Source organism: Podarcis tiliguerta, assembly GCF_965153285.1.
Source record: "Podarcis tiliguerta genome assembly, chromosome: 4".
In the NCBI taxonomy this organism is placed as follows: domain Eukaryota; kingdom Metazoa; phylum Chordata; class Lepidosauria; order Squamata; family Lacertidae; genus Podarcis; species Podarcis tiliguerta.
Window position 1 is genome coordinate 16969835 of NC_139537.1, and position 17641 is coordinate 16987475.

The window sequence follows — 17641 nt, forward strand, 5'->3', positions numbered from 1 at the left end:
TACCGCCCTTCATCTGTAGATCTCAGGGCGGTTCAAAACATCACATTACAAAAAACAAACCAACCACAAAACAGATAATAATACGGAGCAACAATAATAATATGCTTTCAAAGCACAATATTACCTGATACAGGAATTTTAGCCATTCATTCCTAAATTTGCACGGTACCTGAACTGTAGCTAGAAAACTGTGGGCGCAAATGCCGTGCAAATCAGTGCCCTATTTGGGGAATTATGTACTTCCTCTTTTTTCTTGTTTTGGCAATGCACAAGAGATCGCCTTGAATTTGGCACTCACTGGCGGTGCATTTTTTTCATTTAAACAAATAAAACCAAAATGAAAATAAGTTTGAGTTAGAAACTGCGCGGTGTGGACAATTTCAAATATATTAAAATTCTGAAATACTCCAGTGTCTGCATCGGGCAGCTCTCTCCACCCCCTGAGAGAAAACCACAGACAGAGAGAAATATTTGGAGTTATTTGGAGTTTTCTCTTTTCAGCCGCGCGGTGACGCTGCTACCCTGCTATTTCCTTTCGACTGCAGCACCCTTTCCCAGGTTGCTTCTTAAATAAGTGGCAACGAGCTCCTTTCTCACTTGGGTTAGCGGGCTGGAGCTAGTAGTGGATGGATTTGCGGGTGAAATAGGGAGCAAAATATTCAAGCCGCTGGACCAGCTGCAAGAGAGTAGGAGGGAGGAAATAAAGCAAGGAAAAGGAAACAATAGGCAAACATATAATTTGTTAGTTGCTTTTCCACGCTGCTCATGGCCAAAGTCCTCAGGGTGGTTTGCAAACTATTAAAAACACGAAATACAACCAGAAGCATTTAAAAATAGGATAAGAGAACTTAAACAAAAATCAGCTGCAGCTCAACATGAACTTCTCCCTTGTTTTCTTAGAATGGCACCCACAGGTGCTGGAGCTGAGCTCTGGTGAGCTCCAGCTGAAAAAAGATCTTCTTCCCAAGGATGATATATAATGAAACTGGGGTTAACCTAAACAGATTTTGGGGGTCCGCTTCAGTCCTGGGATCTTAAGCCCTAAGAGGGGATTCCGCAGCAGAAAGGGAGTGCTAAAATGGTCACAACCAGATTCTTTGTTTTGCAAAATACACCTAGCTGGGTCTGTGAAGCATTTGCTTTGTAATGTAAGCCAGAGCAACAAAATGCCACAGAAAATAAACAGGTGGAAATCCTCCTGGAATTATTATTATTATTACTATCATTATTTAATTATTAAATTTGTATACTGCCCTTCAGCGCGGTTCACAACATAAAAATACTGGATAAAAAACACAAAATACATAACAAAAGCAAGACCCTCTTGCTGCTCTGGCTTCTGAGATTCAGAAATTTTTTTTTCTTGTTTTTCTCCTCCAAAAACTAGGTGCGTCTTGTGGTCTGGTGCGTCTTATAGAGCGAAAAATACGGTAGGTCCAGTCGCGGACGACGCTGGAGTTGTGGCACTCATCTTGCTTTACTGGCCGAGGGAGCCGGTGTACAGCTTCCGGGTCATGTGGCCAGCATGACTAAGCTGCTTCTGGCAAACCAGAGCAGCGCATGGAAATGCTGTTTACCTTTCCGCCGGAGCGGTACCTATTTATCTACTTGCACTTTGACGTGCTTTCGAACTGCTAGGTGGGCAGGAGCAGGGACCGAGCAACAGGAGCTCACCCCGTCACGGGGATTCGAACCGCCGACCTTCTGATCGGCAAGCCCTAGGCTCTGTGGTTTAACCCACAGCACCACCCACGTCCCATTTAAAAGGGTATCAGATGTTAATCAGCCAAAGGCCTAGTTGAAGAGGCAAGTATTTGCCTGGTACCTAAGTGTTTATCATGAAGATGCTTTTACTTTCCCCCTCCCCAGCTGGAGGTGAGCAAAATGCTTGTGGGTGAGAGGGAACTAATTGCAGTGTTGAAACTGGCCTGGCAAAGTGACACAAATACCTAAGTTAGAGCTCATCCACACTGCCGCTCGTGATGTGCCTGGAAAACATGGTTTTGAGCCACTTTCCGCTTGTCTTGTGCTTTCTAGGCAAAGGTCCCAGCCGTTTTGCCCTTGCCCTTCTGCTTTCTCCCGGAGAACCCACTCTTTAGCACTAAATTGGAACAAACAGCAATCGGTGGAAAACCTGATTACTGTTTGTTCAGCACCAAAGCGTGGGGTTTCCTGGGGGAGGCGACAAGGCAAACGGAGGTCTGAGTAAACGCTTCGTCTCCAAGATAACCCGAAGCTATTGCTTAGGTGCCTCCACTCTTGAAATCTGATGGGGTCTGATGGAATATGAGTGCTGTGACCTTTCGTATCCTGCTCTTGTCCGTATACATGCGTAAATAAACCTGATATCACAGAAATCGACAACAGTAATACCAAGGGCGGCGGGGTATTAAGAATTAAAATTAAGATTTGTACTGTTGGGAACAATATGCTGTGATTTGCCCAGCAGGTGGCATATGAAACCTACATACTGAGGGGGGAAAAACATAGAAAACAGCAACTCTACACAACTTTTCTCGCCTGCTCATTGCTGGTGTGATTATTAATTAACACATCCCACTTACGTTTTCATCATCGGGCGACGGCAAAATTAGGTCATTGTGACCTTGATGAATTAAAAACGTGTAGAAGCATTAAGGAAATGCCAGAAGCCACAACGTTGCCTCAGAGCCGTCGCTCCCTTCGCACCTTTCTCCTCCTGGGGATTGCTATGATCAATAAGATTTATTTTTCAAGAAGTAACTTGCAAATTGTATAGGTTGCGATGCAACTTATACCTCTTCTTTGGTAGCAGCTTGGTGAGTGGGAGATAATTTATGCTTTACAGGTGTCAGGGTTAGAGAGAGAGAGAGAGAGAGAGCGCACCACATGGCAAGCGGATGGTTTTGTGCCACTTTTCCAAATAGGTTAACCCGTGTGCATTTTTCAAAGGCGATGGCTGGTGGCAGAATGTGGCATTTATCAAAAAGATGACAGGAGCAATCCTGGTCCCTTAGAAGTGGCCTAAGTGCATGGCGATCTGTTGGACCTCCTGATCGTTATCTAAAATCTATCAGAAAAAAATAAAAACAAAGTGGGTCCCAGATACCAAAAGTATAATGGCTTGCACTGGCTTTCCGAAGACATTGTTTTCCATAATCAGCTTGTGACCTGACCTTGTGATGTGTGCATATTTATTCCAAAGTAAGCCTCAGAGAACTGAATTCAACTTCCCTCCCTCCTGCCGCACAGCATAGGGCTGTGGTTTCGGCCTCTGCTAATACTATGGAACAGGTGCATTGCTAAAAAAGTGGTGTTAAGTTGTGGGTGAACATATCAGACGACACAGGGATTCTTCAAACAGCTCTTGTTTATTCACAGGCCAGAACAGAACTGAAGGGTTCAGCCAGGCTGCTTATATAGAGCTCCACTACAACGCAACTGTAACCACTTTCTGTAATTATCCAATCACTGAACATCACTTTCAAGCCTTTATTTACATATGTGGACCTGAGCGAAAACTATCTACAGTATCCCCCTGCTGGCCCAGGGTGAGAACATCAGTACATAACAAGTGGCATTGCATTACCCAAAATTAGGACAAAGGAGGGAACAGATGTGCACAATATTCACATATGTATACCTGCCACTGGCACTCACTTGCTCCTTTTTAGACTTGTCTGCCCATGTACTATCTGAAACCAAAGGGTGCATTGGTTGCCCAATGTGAACTTTTCCCCACTATACCCCACTATAATGTCCAAATAGCTGCCTTAGACTGAGTCAGTGCATGGGCCCACCTAGCTCAATATTGACAGAACTGGCTGGCAGCGGCTCTCTATTTCCCAGCCCTAACTGGGGTTGCTGGCGATTCAACCAGGGAACTTTTCTACCACTGAGCTATGGTCCTTTCCCGTTGTGGAGCTTGCAGACTAAGCTCTTCATACAGAGCAGTGAACCCCACTGTGCTAGTATCAACCCCGCTTTCCATGTTGTCTGTCTAGGAGCCCCTGTTTATTGCAAATGATTCTGGATCCAAGCGCACAAAACTCACGCGGGGCATTGACCAGACCATTTGAGCCACACTCAATAGAAGATAGGGAACAGTAGACACATTTCCTCCCGGGGAAGCTTTTTTGTGTGATCTTCTCCCTAGAAGCCCGACGCAGGTGGCGCTGTGGTTAAACCACAGAGCCTAGGACTTGCTGATCAGAAGGTCGGCGGTTCAAATCCCCGCAATGGGATGAGCTCCTGTTGCTCGGTCCCTGCTCCTGCCAACCTAGCAGTTCGAAAGCACATCAAAGTGCAAGTAGATAAATAGGTACCGCTCCAGCGGGAAGGTAAATGGCATTTCCGTGCGCTGCTCTGGTTCGCCAGAAGCGGCTTAGTCATGCTGGCCACATGACCTGGAAGCTGTACGCCGGCTCCCTCGGCCAATAAAGATGAGCGCCGCAGCCCCAGAGTCGGCCACGACTGGACCGAATGGTCAGGGGTCCCTTTACCTTTACCTTTACCCTGGAAGCCCAGATAAGCTTCCAATAACTCCAGGGCTCCTGGAACAAAATGCGAAAACTGCTGCAATAGAGACGGTCCTGTGCCTCTAATTCTTGTGTAGAACAAGTGTGCTCTGGCGCGTTCAACTTGGGTTGCTACCATTTTTGGTCCTTCATGTGCAATAGCAATACAAAATTCTTCCCAATCTTCTGAACCTCTTATCAAACCATTAAAGGAGTCCTCTCCACCTTTGCATCTCATCGCACTAGCCAGGGTTACTGACCTCTTTTCCACAGACAACCTATAACTTTAATAACTTGCCAAATAGACAGAAAGCACCAGGTTAAAGTATTTCCATCGCTACCCCTCGGCTTCTAGGAAAACTTTGCCTGCGTATTAGAAACGGCTTTAATGGGCACAGAGAACTCTGCCCACCGGAAAAGTGGCAACCTTCCAGGAAAAGCGAAAGCCCATTACTGCTTATAAAGCAGTAAATTATGATCTGTGTTACTGTGTCGTCTTTGCACAAGGAGAACGTTCTGAAAAGATGTTAGATGACAGGCGAACGGTGACTTCTGTGATGCTTCCGTTTGTATCAGAAGACGGCTTAGAGAAAGCTTTAACAGCGTGGCTAGTGAGATATTGAAATAGAGTCGAGAGTGGATTTCATGCTCTTTATTTAGCTCATAGTGGTGAGGAGGAATGGAAGTTCCCCCAGAATGTCTGCTTTATATACATTATTTCCACAATGGGCCCCACGTGATTGGCTAATTCCGGGATTCTCCTGTAGGCCAATCATGTTGCAGATTCACTTCCACCTGGAGCTGGATTGGGTGGCTCCTGTGGACCAATCAGACTACTGCATTCTGGGTCCTATTGTTCTAGGTCCAATCAGACTGCTGCATTCTGGGTCCTATTGTTCTAGGACCAATCAGACTGCTGCCTTTTGGATCCTATTCAACTCAGTACATAACAGATATGCAAGCTTCTGCCAAAGCACATTGTGTTCCAGCTGCCGTTAAATCAGAGTAGAGGACCCCTTTTGAGACTGAGGGGCCACATTCCCTCATGAGAAAGCTTCTGAGGACCACGTTAGTGGTGATGGGGGTCAGAGGCAAAAGTGGATGTGAATATTATTTTAGCGCAGTAAGCCAGGTGTGGACAGAAGGCAGATTGTAATCTCCTGGCAGATCTCTGGATGATTTGTGGGTGTTTTACATTCCCAGTTGTTTGGATGATAGGAGAAACAAGATGAAAGAACAAGCATGAATCAAACCCTCCAGCTTTTAGTTAAGTTTTATGGTGCTAGCTCCATTGTTTTAAATGTTTTTAAGGTTTTTAAACGTTTTACAGCTTAGGCTTATTGCTGCACCATTCTTCGCAACCAGTTGTTTAACAACGGCATCTATTTCCTTTAATTAAGAGGCTGTATACCCTGCCCTTCCAGTGTAAAGACAAGCAGCGTTAAGAAACAAGAATATGCCAATAAATAAATAAATATTAGGCTACTAGAATCCTTGATCTGTACTAACTCTGAGGTAAATTTGGTGTAGGCCCTTCTTCATGTGCCTCTTCCACAAGTGGTCCAGATGGTGGCAACATGAGAATGGGCCTTTTTCTGCAGTGACTCCCCATTTGTAGAATACTCTTCCCAGGGAGGTTTGGCTAGTACATTCATTATACGCCTTTAGGCGCCAGGAGAAAAATGTTCCTCTTTAACCAGGCCTTTGGCTGATTGACATTTGATGCCCTTTTAAAATGTGTTGTGTAAGGGGAGATTATTGAGTTGTCTTTGTCTTTGTTTTTATTATGTATTTTGTCTTTTCGATATTGTGGTTTTATGTGGTGATCTGCCTTGAGATCTATGGGAATAAGGCAGTATACAAATGCTGCTTCTTCCTTGGCGATCACTCGTAGCCGAGTAAGGTTGTCTTCCATAAACACGTTTTTAACAGTGAGTCCGTAAGTGACTGTGGAGGCCAATTCTGGATCCACACGTCCTTCCACAGTGGGGACATTTGTTCCAGACAGGAGTTGATCACGGTGAGGATTTGCCAAACATTGTTGTTGTGTTGTTGTTGTTATTCTAGAAAAAGAGGTGCTGGAACTCACCATGAACACCCCCCTCATTCTCTTGGAATGGCAATGGCACCCACCTGAGAGATACCAGAACTGCGTTCCTGTGAGTTCCCCCTTTAAAAAAGCCATGATGATGATGATGAAGAACCTATTTGTGTTTGTATGGGAAGGCAGCATGTAGGGAGGGGGGCTTATCCCTTCCCTCCGCAGCATAATTATAGCATGCTTCCCCTCTACCCACACAGCTATGAAGCCTTACGAGAAGAAAAGGTCCTATTAAATGATAAAAAAACTATACATGTCACTGCTTGCTACATATACAGCAAACATCTAGCTTGGCCCGTATCCTGTCATCTCCTGCAACCAGTCTCTCTGTGTGTATACACACCCATACCCACGGTTGTTCAAAAAGCAAAATCTCACCGATTTTTTCTTCTTTCCCATTTTCTTGTCCATTCCACTTTCAAACTCCCCGAGCAATAAAGTTTCCGTCAAATCTCTTGGGGATGGAAGTGGGAGAGACTATTGCATAATTTAATAGTTCTCACTGTTTTTCAAAAGACTTTTCACACCATCTTTGGCAACACATTAGTTCCACATCTAGCGCAATTGGCGGCTGCTTCAGGATGAAATGGCGAGAAGACAGAGATAAAATAGACAGAGTGAGAAGAGCAAATGGCTGCTCAGATTTGCTGCAGGCAATCTCCAGATTCGCTAGATCCTGCTCTGAAAGGTGAGGAAAACCAGAAAAAAAATTCTCTGTCTCTTTCTCCATTTCTTTTTATAAGATGAACTTTGGCAGTAATGAATCTTTGGGCTTGTATACTTATTGCGACTTGACTGGGGAATGTGCATAAATGATGGTTATTGTGCACATTCACCAGGAGGGTTGGAGAATGTGCACATATTAATAGGGAACGGTGCACAATGGGTGATAGCCAACTAAGTCATACTCAGAGTTGATCTATTGAAATAGACTTTCTTTACTTACATCAATGGACTTAAGTCAGTTTCAATGCGTTTTTTTCCATGTATGATTAGTGTTGGATCATTTGATATGTAACCAGTTGTTTTGGAAGAGGAAAATATTTTTTATTCATTGCATAACATCCAAGTGGAGAATATGCACTTTGACTGGGCAATAGGGAAAGCCACCTGCTTCTATTGAGACTGACGTCTGAGTAAGATCACTTAGTCAATGGAACTTACATGGGTAGGATTGCACTGTACGAACAACAAAAGGAAATGTACAGTTCTAGATTTCGCTAATGCCCCCACTCACTTTGGCTCGTTACATTAATCCCCCCCCCCCGGTATTGCATTCCAGTTAAGCGCTTGTGTGCAGACATAAATGTTACAGATTTTGGCCAATGGAACACTATATATAGCCAGCCAATTGTGCATGAACAGGATTGTACTGCTGGATAATGATAGCATGGAATGATAGCAACTGGCAGGTCTGGACCAAGACATTTTACTGCCTGAGGCAAAGGACGACATGGTATACACACACACACATTTCCTACAGAAGCCTAGCACATGGGTAGGCAAACTAAGGCCCGGGGTCCGGATCCGGCCCAATCACCTTCTAAATCTGGCCCACGGACGGTCCAGGAATCAGCGTGTTTTTACATGAGTAGAATGTGTCCTTTTATTTAAAATGCATCTCTGGGTTATTTGTGGGGCCTGCCTGGTGTTTTTACGAGTAGAATGTGTGCTTTTCTTTAAAAGGCATCTCTGGATTATTTGTGGGGCATAGGTATTCATTCATTCCCCCCCCCCCGCAATATATATATATAAACTGGCTCCCCACAAAGTCTGAGGGACAGTGGACTGGCCCCCTGCTGAAAAAGTTTACTGATCCCTGAATCTCACTGTTGCTGCATAACTGTCATCTGCTACAGGGAGAGGCTGTGAGGCAACAGAAGAGAATGTCTGGGGAGCTCATTTGAAGCAGCCAGAAACTGCCTCACTTTACCTGTTGGTAGGGCAGGCCCTGATAATTGCTAATGGGCCAATGACTTGCTCCATTCTTCACAGAATCAGAATCACAGAGTTCGAAGGGGGTGCTGAGGATCATCTCGTCCAACCCCCCTGCAATGCAGGAATTTAAAGTTGTCCCATATGGGGATCAAACCTGCGACCTTGGTGTCCTCAGCACCACGCACTAACCAGCTGAGCTACTAGGTTCAGAAGGATGTACCGGGTCTCCATTAGTATCTTTACCTTGAATGTATTTTCCCATCCCAGCTTCTCCCCCCCCCCCCCAAACACTTGGAATTTGTTGCTTGTTTCGAGGCCCCTCTCTTTCCTTTCCTCTTAATAAATAAATAAACGTGAAGTAAATATAAAAAAGGGTACTTCAGATGTAAAGCCAACATTATAAATTTAATTCATGCTTATTCCTGATAGGAACACATTTATATTTCATGGTTTCTAAATTCAAAGGACTATAATATCCAGATCTGGATGGCTGCTTCCAGGGCAAAATGATAAACAACACTGTCCCTCACAGTTAGATAGCAATACTGGAGAACACTCTGTTCAGCAACAAATCAAAAGATTTATATTAAGTAGGAAAGTCATATTAATCTTGCCTAGGTAGCACTGATGTCAGGAGCTTATTTGAAATAGAAGGTGGAAACTTTAAGGTCGGAAAGAAAGGAGTTGATTACATTTCAGCCTGGGAAAGCAATAATAGCACAATGATATCAAAAGGGAAGTAAACTGTGTGCGTGGATGAGGGTGATTTAGGGTATTTTCCCGCTCCTGGGTAGAAAAGTCTACAGCTACAACAAGTGGCAGAAAATAACGAATAAGAGTTTTGTTGCTGTTGTTTTAAAATAAGGTGCCCTATTTTATCATCCAGAGCCATGTTTCTCAAACTTGGGTCTCCAGCTGTTTTCGGACTACAATTCCCATCATCCCTGACTGCTGGGAATGATGGGAGTTGTAGTCCGAAAACAGCTGGAGACCCAAGTTTGAGAAACACCGGCATGGGCTGGATTTAGACACATCAAAGAAGAGTTTCAGTTTAAAGCGCTATAAATTTAAACAGGAAAAACAGGGAGAGAGAAACGGGATTCCATGTCGTCACCTGGTGGAACAATGTTATATCGCACATACAACACATATAAATAACTTTTTCTTTACCAGTCTAGCTGAGTCCAGGGATGGCAAAGGAGCCGAGTGTGGTCAGGAACTCTGGAAGAGCAGGACAGGGTGCCGGCAGGAACAGGTTACCAATGATGTTGCTCCCGCAACCTGGGACTGGGCTGACTGGCCTTTATCTCCTCTGAGGCATACAGGTGACTCGCCTCTCCTGGCCTGGAGGCTAGCACTCCTCCTGTGAGAACTTAGTTCCCTCCGCCTCTCTGCCCTGAGCCTCTGCAGCTCAGGAGAGGCTGGAGGATTACTGGACCCAGAGGCAACCTCACCTTCCCCTGACAGGGCTGATAGTGGAGCACCTGCAGGTAATGGGTCCCCAATCACCTCTGGAGCCAGAGCGGATTCAGCTGGTGTCTGCTCCTGAGGATCCAGCACAGGTGAGGGCCCTTCAGGTTCAAGCCCCAGCCCCGGCTCAGCCGGCCCTGGAGGCAGGGACTCCTGTGCAGGCTGGGATTCCTCAGGTTCAGCCTCTGAATCCGATTCCCAGGCCATCACAGTGTGGCCTCTTCTTGGTCAGGTGACTTTCAAGCATGCAGTTGGCGTTCCAGAATGTGGCAAATGCTTGCTGGTTGACCTGGATGACCTCAAAGCCTCTTCCAGACCTGCAGTTCTTGATTGTAAGGATGTTCAATATATGCCATGCATTTTACAGATGAATCTGGGCTACTGTTCTTATTCATATTAAGAGAGTGTGGGAATGTTCAGAGATGCAGGAGAGGATATATGGTCTGATTATAGCCTTTCCAACTTGTGTTAACAAGTTCACAATTTAGCAGAGTAACATCCCCCCTTTTAAACTTGCAGCGGATGCGTTTGCTCAGGCTCGCTAAAGCCTCTATAATAACTGTTCTGGTATTTTCCACTTATTCCCTCATAAAAGATAAGACACGACACAGTCTTCTATAAAAGTATTTTATAGAAAGGTTTACTCACACATCATTCTGTTCACAATAGGATTCCAGAAGGCAGATTTAGCTTAGAAAAGTAGCATATACCTAGAAACTATCTCATAAGAAGATAGTCCCTTTGTCCTCTCTTGGTTGGAAGCCAAGAGAGCATCTTTGGCTAAGCAGATGTTGCTTCTTTGATTCATGTAGTCAAAGAGAGAGAGAGATGGCTGTCCTGCCCTGTGCTTTTTTCTTTTTCTTTTATTTAAATTTTTATTTTTTCCAATGCAAAATCATAACAAAAATTACAAACATTGAATCCAAAAAAATACTATACAAACAAACAAAACGGAACATACAAAAAAAACAGAAAAAAAGGGGAACAAAACAGAACCAAACGAAAACCCTGTGCTTTTTTCATTACCTGCACAGGTGAGGCCACGCCCACCTTTAGTCACATGCAGAGGAAGTCTGTCTGAAATATACTCAGAGTCGCAAAGTGATTTCATGCTCTTTATTCAGCTCATAGTGGTGAGGAGGAATGAATGCCAGTCCCCTCAAAGTATCTGCCTTATATACATTATTTACACAATGGGCTGCACATGATTGGCTAATTCCGGAATTCTACTGTAAGCCAATCAGGTTGTGGATTCACTTCTATCTGGAGCATGATTGGGTGGTTCCTGCCAACCAATCATACTGCTGCATTGTTCTAGGACCAATCAGACTGCTGCATTCTGAATCCTATTGTTCTAGGACCAATCAGACTGCTGCCTTTTGGATCCTATTGTTCTAGGACCAATCAGACTGCTGCAGCTTGGATCCTATTCAACTCAGTACATAACACCCCTCCCCTCTAAGTTCCAGTCCTGCCCGGGAGGTCGCATTCATAGTCCTCAAGGTACGCTGGCGGCCTACGTGTGCGTTGCGGCCTCTGGTGTTCCCTGGTCCGGGGTTCCGGTTCTGGCTCGTGTTCCAAGGATGCTGGCTGTGATGGGGCTGTTTGGTCTGGCGCAACTGGCTCGCTCAGTCGTGGTTCTGGTTCTGGTGTCCTTTCGGCCTCACGGGTCCTCTCTGTATTTACTGATTCTGCCTCTCCTGCTGGCCCCTGCTGCTCTATGGGCCTCACTGCCCCACTGTTCCCTTGGGACTCCTCTGACCTGTCCGCCGCCTCCTGGTTATCTCCCGGGAATCGTCGCCGTATCTGGTCGCAGTGGCGGCGCCAGCATTGCCCCCCATCTGTTAGCACCTCGTACGACACGGGGCCAGTGACCCTGGTGACCGTGGCGGGTACCCATGCAGGGCCTGCCCCAAAATTCTTTGCGTACACTGGGTCCTGGGCCTTGAAGGTCCGGGGGTTCCTGCCTTCCCCCACCACTACCTCATCCTGAGCTCTATCGGGGTGAAGGCGGTCCAATCTGATTGCAAGGCGCCGACCCATTAGTAGTTCAGCGGGGCTCCGGCCAGTCGTTGAGCTGGGGGTGCTGTGCTGTGCTAGAAGGAATGTGGCAAGGCGGTACTCCCAATCCCCTTGCGTCATGCGGCGAAGGGTGTCCTTGGTGGTCCGCACCATGCGTTCTGCTTGGCCATTGGTGGCAGGGTGGAATGGCGCCGAACGGATGTGGCGGATGGCATTCTGCGCTGTGAAGGTTTGGAATTCTCCTGACGTAAATGCAGTCCCGTTGTCTGAGACGAGAGTGTCAGGGAGCCCGTGGGTTGCAAACAGCCTGCGTAGTACCCGGATGGCTGCAGATGCAGAAGTGGACGGTACCAGTGCGACTTCCAGCCATTTGGTGTAGGAGTCCACCACTATGAAGAATGTTTTCCCCTGAAAGGGGCCAGCGAAGTCCACATGCAGGCGTGACCATGGTGCTCGGGCGGACTCCCAGGACTGGACTGGGGCCCTTGGGGGATCTGGGCGGGATTCTTGGCAGACCTGGCAGTGTTTGACCCAGGCCTCTATCTCTCCGTCGATCCCCGGCCACCACACATAACTCCTGGCCAGGGCCTTCATTCTTACTACCCCTGGGTGTGTCTCGTGTAGGGCTGTGAGGACCCTTTTGCGGAGGGGCTGGGGAACAACGACCCTGCTTCCCCATAACAGGCACCCCTTGTGGGCCGACAGTTCATGTTTGCGAGTTGTGTAGCCAGCGAATTCTGGCCCAGGGCTGTTGCTGGGCCATCCCCTCCACACCCAGTCCAGGACCCGGGAGATGACCCTGTCTTTCTTGGAATGGTGTGCAACTTCTTGTGCCTGAATGGGGCGGTCGGGAAGCAGCTCCAGGCTCATAACCTCTTGTGCAGGTGCTGGGTCGGGGCCTGTTTCCGGTAGTGGTAGCCTGCTGAGGGCGTCCGCATGGCCCATTGCCTTCCCAGGGCGGTGAATCAGTGCATACTGGTAGCTGGCAAGGAAAATTGACCACCTGAGGACGCGAGGAGACAGCACTTGGGGGGTCTGCTTTTCGGGGGCAAACAAGCCAAGCAACGGCTTGTGGTCAGTCACCACGGTGAAGGGCCGCCCGTACAAGAAATCATGGAATTTTTTTACTCCCTTCACGATTGCCAGACCCTCCTTGTCGATTTGCGAGTAGTTCCGCTCGGTTGCATTGAGTGTCTGGGAAAAGTATGCCACCGGTACCTCTCTTCCATCCGGGAGTTGGTGTCCCAGGACAGCGCCAATGCCATAGGGTGAGGCGTCGCATGCTAGCACCACCGGCAGTCTCTCGTCGAAGTGTGCCAAGACCGAGTTTGAGACAAGCAAGTCCTTGACTGCCTGGAATGCGGCCTCCTGGCGCTGGCCCCACACCCAAGGGGCCCGCTTGTCCAGGAGTCTGTGTAGGGGCTCTGCTACCGCTGCCTTGTGGGGAAGGAAGGAATGGTAAAAGTTCAATAGTCCCAAGAAGGCCTGAAGCTCAGTCTTGTTCTTGGGCGCTGGGGCATCGCAAATGGCCCGTACCTTGTCCCCAGTCGGGTGGACCCCTTCTGCATCCACCATAAATCCCAGAAAGTCCACCTGAGGCACTCCTAGTAGACATTTTTCCCGCTTCACCTTGAGACCCGCCGTCTGGAAACGGTGCAGAACGGTGCGGAGGCGGTCCTCAAACTCCTCTGGTGTGGGCCCGGCAATCAACACATCATCGAAGAAGGGGGTGACGCCAGGGATTCCTTTAAGGAGAGAGTCCATTAGATTCTGGAATATGCCTGGTGCCACGCTGACACCGAATTGCAGCCGCTTTACCCTGAACGCTCCTCTGTGCGTCACAATCGTCTGTGCCTCTGCTGTGGCCTCATCTACTGGTAGCTGTTGATATGCTTGGGCCAAGTCCAGCTTGCCAAAAATTTTCGACCCAGCCAGGGTGGCAAGGACATGGCTGACCACTGGCACTGGGTATGCATGGGCCGTGAGGGCCTTGTTTATGGTACATTTGTAGTCTGCGCAGATGCGGACCGAACCATTAGGCTTGACGGGTGTGACGATTGGGGTTTCCCAGGGGGCATTAGGCACCGGCTCCAGCACTCCTTGCTCCACGAGCCGGTCCAATTCCTCGTCTATACGGGGTTTCAGGGCGAACGGGACCCGGCGGGCCTTGAGCCTGACTGGTCGTACTGCGGGGTCAAGCTGTAGAGCAATGGGGGGCCCCGTATACTGTCCCAATTTCCCATCAAAAACCCCCGGAAATTCCTTGCATATGGCGTCCACGTCCACTTGTAAGCTAGTGTGGTTCACCCCGGTGACGGCTAGCCCCAGTGGTCCAAACCATGCCAATCCCAGTAAGCTAATGTAGGGGCCCTTGACCACAAGCAAGTCCAGTTGCCGCGTCCGCCCTCGGTATTGCACCCTGAAGGTCCCCACCCCCATTGTGGGGACCTTACGTTTCTGGAAGTCCCGGAGGGTGAATGGGGCCGGCCTGAGTTTGGGACCCCCAGTAGGACACAGTTTCCTTAACGTCCTTGCCGAGATTATGGATAGAGTTGAACCCGTGTCAAGCTCCATGCGGCATGGGGCCCCCTCTATCTGTACCTCTACATAAATTTTCTCTACGTTGGGGTGGGGCAACTGGTATACCTGGAAGTCCGTGAGCTCCGTTGAGTTGCCTTGGTGCGTTGGGCCCCGGGACCTGGGGCTCTTGGATTGGTCATCTGATGCCTGCCGTCGGGTGGGCCGAGCCCGACACACCCGGGCGATGTGTCCCGATTTTCTGCACTGCCTGCACTCTGCGTTGCGGAAACGGCAGGTCCTCCTCTCGTGACTTTCTCCACAGCTTGCGCAGTTTCCTCCTTCTCGTCGAGGCAGCTGTGGTATGTGGGCTGCTTGAGTGCGCTGCTGTACTCGGTGCACCTCCACCCTGTCAGATCCTGAGTCGTCGGTGAGGTCTTCGTGGTGGACCCTCGGTTGGGGCGGCTGGCTCGGCCGTGCCTCTTGCGTCGACCTCTCGGCAGCTTCCGTTGCCAGGGCCTCCTCCAGAGCAACCTGGAACGTTAGGTTCTTCTTAGCGTAGAGGCGCCGTTGCAGCTTCTCATCCCTCAGGCCACCGACGAGGCGGTCACGAAGCATGTTCTCCAGCTCTGAGAAGTTGCAGAACCGGGCGGCTTGGCGGAGAGAGGTCACAAACCCAGTTATGGTTTCCCCAGGGGCTTGCCGCTTTGCGTAGAAGGCATTTCGCCGAGCCACCTCTGAGGGCTGTGGCGAAAAGTGCCCCTTCAGCTGCTCCATTATTGTTTTGTATGGAACCGTAGCGACGTCTTCAGGCGCAAGGAGAGCCCGGGCGATTTCAAACGTCTCCTCTCCGCAGACGCTGAAGAATATTGCCCTCTTCTTGGCGTCTTCTTCATCGGTGACCCCTTTGGCTTCTAGCAGGAAGGTGAAACGGGAGGCGTACGCTTCCCAGTCTCCAGATGCTGGGTTGAACGGCGAGAAGCTGCTGTTGGTTGCCATTCTGAGTTCCTTGTGTCCCGGAGCTGAAGCCTGGATACACGGTGCGAGGCAGCGGTGCGGCAGGTGGCGGTGCTGCGGTGCTGTGTGTGGCAGTCAGCTCAGCGGGATCCCACCTTCGTCGCCAGTGAAATATACTCAGAGTCGCAAAGTGATTTCATGCTCTTTATTCAGCTCATAGTGGTGAGGAGGAATGAATGCCAGTCCCCTCAAAGTATCTGCCTTATATACATTATTTACACAATGGGCTGCACATGATTGGCTAATTCCGGAATTCTACTGTAAGCCAATCAGGTTGTGGATTCACTTCTATCTGGAGCATGATTGGGTGGTTCCTGCCAACCAATCATACTGCTGCATTGTTCTAGGACCAATCAGACTGCTGCATTCTGAATCCTATTGTTCTAGGACCAATCAGACTGCTGCCTTTTGGATCCTATTGTTCTAGGACCAATCAGACTGCTGCAGCTTGGATCCTATTCAACTCAGTACATAACACTGTCCCAGCCCAGAAGGAAACAGGAAGTTTACAAACATTCCTCCGCATGTGTACACATGTTCACTCTAGGAATGTTGTATTTGACTGCTCTTGTGTTTCACATCCCACAGAGAGTAGGCAGGCTTGATCAAAGCTCAGGCAGACACAAAACTCTTCCTTAACACTTAGGGCACACCCTGCCCATAATTTCCAGTAGCCAGGTTCATTTATCTGGACGTTTGTACATTTAAATGTACGTAGCTGCCCCCAAAGAATTCTGGGAACTGCAGTATTTTAAGAGTTGCTAGGAACCCCCTATTACCCACACAGATCTACATCTCCCCCAAGGTTCCTTGGGAAGAGGAATTGCCTTGGATTGCATGGGGTTGGACTCAATGACCTTTGGGGTTCCTCGCAATTCTACAATTCTATGATTCTATGACTGTTAAACTACACTGGGAATTCTAGCTCTGGGAACGGTGCTTTAAATGTACGTTGCAGATGTGCCCTTTCTTATCAAAGAGTCATTAGTATTGCCAATATAAGCTTTTGATATTTATAGCTCTGCTCCTGGTGTTTTATTGCACACTTCTAAGAAATAAATATTTACAGGTGGCACTAAATATACACAGTCATTAGCGATAGATCATGCTCCCATGATAAACGTGTACTTTCCAAGAAAAAAAATTGCACAGGTTCGCACTAATAGGACTTGCAAATCTGAATTCTGCACACTTCCTAATATAAGAAACTATTGCCAGACCTTCAGACGCACAGATAAATGAACCTGGCTGCTGGTAATTATGGGCAGAGTGTGGCCAAATTGTTTGTGAAGGAAGAATTTTGTGTCTGCTTGAGCTTTAATCAAGCCTGCCTTCCACTTCAGAAATGGCTGTCTTGAGGGGGGAAAGTGGGCTTCTGGGGCTGGTGAAGAGCAATAGAAAATATACTTTAGAAAAAGAATAAGGGCAATTCTTTTTTAAAAAGTGATAGCATTTTGCACTCGCTCCGTACTTCCTGAACAGCAAGAAGTTCCTGGGAGATCAGTGGAGCTTGGAGTACTTCTGCAGCATTGAATTTATTTACCAATGTGCAAGTGGAGAATCGGCGGAGGCAATGGCTCTGCTAGGCTTGAGGAGGCTCTGGGACACCCTCTGAGCCGGGAGAGGTGGATCTGCCACTTGCGATTCTCTCCGTTTCTCATTTTCCCAACATTAAATTCAGTTCTCCCTATTTCTGCAGCAATTAAGCCCTCCCACCAACTCAAGCGGAGGGCCACAATATTGGAAATGGCAATACAGAAGGTGGAGCCAGGGAGCACATCACTAGGCTCTTGCCGGGAAAACTGGGAGTTTCTGTCCATTCCCCAAACACTCCTGTTATTTCTTTGACAGTGGAATCGTCTCCCTCGGAAGGTCGTGGACTCATTGGAGTTTTTTAAGCAGAGGTTGGACGGCCACTTGTCATGGATGCTTTAGCTGAGATTCCTGCGTAGCAGAGGGTTGGACTAGATGACCTACAGAACTCTCCCAACTCTTCAATTTTGTGAGTATGATTCACATGCCTGGAAACACACCTAGTCAGAACACCCTAGAGCACCAATTTCCTGCCAGTCCTTTGCTC